Below are 2,564 nucleotides of genomic sequence, written 5' to 3'. Positions count from 1 at the left end.
CTAACCCGAGATGGCCGTGAGAGCTCTGGGGCTGGCAGTGATGGGGTAGTGCTGGGGACCGGTGGCTGGACTGAGCTACTGGGGGACCCCTGCAATTTGTGAATAGCCAGCCCCCATTGCTGGGTGTGGTAAGTTTTTCACCTAATGTTGGTGGGGTTTTTTTGCTGCTAGAGAAGTGTGGTTTTTTTCAGTGCGTGTTGCCAGGGACATTGGGCTTCTGGACGTGCATAGTGCTGTGGGTTTGACCACAACTTTGCACCTGGCTCTCCCCTTGCTTCTTGAGCTGCCTGCCTGGGCGTGTGCATCGGCTCTTAGGTGTGTGTCTAGTTGATCCAATCCTACATTATACTCCATCTCTGGCCCCTGGCAACCTGAGGGCCGTGAGGCCATGCAGTGTGGCTCCTCTACTCTCATGTGGCTGTGATAACCTCATCTCACAGGTGTCATGTCATGTGTGAGATGTAATATTCCCAGAATTGTTGGGCACTGTCACCTGAGAAGAGGTGGCTGGTGAGGCTGAAGCAGGGCCTGCTGGTGACAGTCTCCCTGGGTCTCCCTTTTGGGGATTCCATGCACATAGATGGGTGGTTATGTCATGCTCTCCAGGGCTGGGGCTAAGTTGAACAAGATGAGGGCTGGAAGTTCAAAGCAAATGGGGCCACTCTTGTCCTGCCCTTGGGGCCCTTGCCTCTCCCCCACTGCCTTGTGTGGAACTCAGGAGTGGCGACTCTATCCCGACCGTAGTCTCTTGTCCTTTGCTTCAGGGCATCAGTGTGGCTGTGGTCCTCTGATGCAACAGATGCTTTTTTCACCTTAGGAGGCATGCAGCAGACTGGTGGGATGGCTCTTCCCAGGGCACGGAGGGCCACTAGCAAGACCCATCCCACCACTCTGCTGCATGCCTCCTTGGTGTGTGAGCATGTGTCACCTACTCTCTGTGGTGCCTCTGGAGTTGTACAGGTTGTCCCTCAGGTGCTGAAAATCAAGCAGTGCTGTTTCCTATTCCCAGCAAACCCCTTGTGTCACCACTGTGGTGGTGTGTCCTGTGCATAGCTTTCTTGGGCGCCTTGATGGTAAGGTGGCACACCTGTCCCACTTTCGGGGCAAGTACCTCATTGTGGTCATGCTTACTGTGCTAGAGGGACTGAGGTTGCCAGGTGAATGCCATGGATACATTTTTGCCAGGACTTGTGTGCAATAGTGGGAGGCTGGGCAGCACAGAGAGGGGCTCAGTCAGATTTCAGGGTTAGGACAGTTTCAGAAACTTGGTAGGATATGGGTGAGGATATTAGCTCAGGATAATGTCAGGACTTTAGATATTGACGACAACAGGGCCTTAGTTAGACACAGTGTCATGCCTGCGTTAGGACTAGCATCTGGGCCTCTGTTAGGAATGTCAGGGCCTGAGTTAGGAATAGTGTTAGGGCATTAGTTAGGGACACTTCTGGGCCGGATTTAGGAAGAGCATCTAGGCCTCAGTTAGGGACAGTGTCATGGCCTTGGGAATAAATTCAGGGCCTGAGTTAGGCACAGCATAAGGGCTTCAGTTAGCATAGAGGCAGGACATTTGCTAGGGACAGGGTTAGGGGAAAGTTGAGGGATCGTGTCAGGAAATGACCTAGCGATAGTGTCAAAACCTTAGTAACTGATAGTATCACGGCCTTATTTTGAACCAGTATCAAGGATTCAGGTAGGGACAGCATCAGTGCCTGACTTAGGGAGAGCTACAGGGCCTGAGTGAGGCGTAGGGTCAGGCCCTTAGCTGGGGACACTGTCAGGGCATGATGTAGGAGTCGCATCAGGGCCTTTGTTGGATCAGCAATAGGGTCTTAGTTAAAGACATGATCAGGGCCTGAGGTAGTCAGAGCGTCAAGACCTCAGTTAGGCATAGCTTCAGGGCCTGAGTTAGGCACAGCCTCAGGTCTTCACTTAGGGACAGCAACAGGGCTTTCTTAGGGACAGTGTCAGGACCTTGATTAGAAATGGGTCAGGATATTAGCTCAGGATAGTGTCCGGATTTTAGATATTGCTGGTAGTAGGGCCTATATTAGGGACAGATTCCGGGCCTTCGTTAGAGACAGTGTCAGGGTCTTAGTTAGGACTAATCTGGGCCTTAGGGACAGTTCTGGGCCGGATTTAGGACGAGCATCTAGGCCTTAGTTAGGGACAGTGTCATGGACTTGGGACTAAATTCAGGGTCTGTGTTAGGCACAGTGTAAGAGCTTCAGTTAGCATAAGAGGCAGGACATTTGCTAGGGACAGGGTTAGGTAAAGTTTAGGGATCGTGTCAGGAAATGAGCTAGGGATAGTGTCAAGACCTTAGTCACTGAGAATATCAGGGCCTTAATTAGAACCAGTATCAAGGATTCAGGTAGGGAGAGCGTCAGTGCCTGACTGAGGGAGAGCAACAGGGCCTGAGTGAGGCCTAGCGTCAGGCTCTTAGCTGGGGACACTGTCACGGCATGATGTAGGAGCTGCATCAGGGCCTTTGTTGGAACAGCAATAGGGTCTTAGTTAAAGACATGATCAGGTCCTCTTTTAGGGACAGCCTCAAAGCCTCACTT

The sequence above is a fragment of the Neophocaena asiaeorientalis genome, unplaced genomic scaffold (genome assembly GCF_003031525.2).
Source record: "Neophocaena asiaeorientalis asiaeorientalis breed wild unplaced genomic scaffold, Neophocaena_asiaeorientalis_V1.1 scaffold793, whole genome shotgun sequence".
NCBI lineage: Eukaryota > Metazoa > Chordata > Mammalia > Artiodactyla > Phocoenidae > Neophocaena > Neophocaena asiaeorientalis.
Note: the sequence above shows the minus strand (reverse complement) of the source record.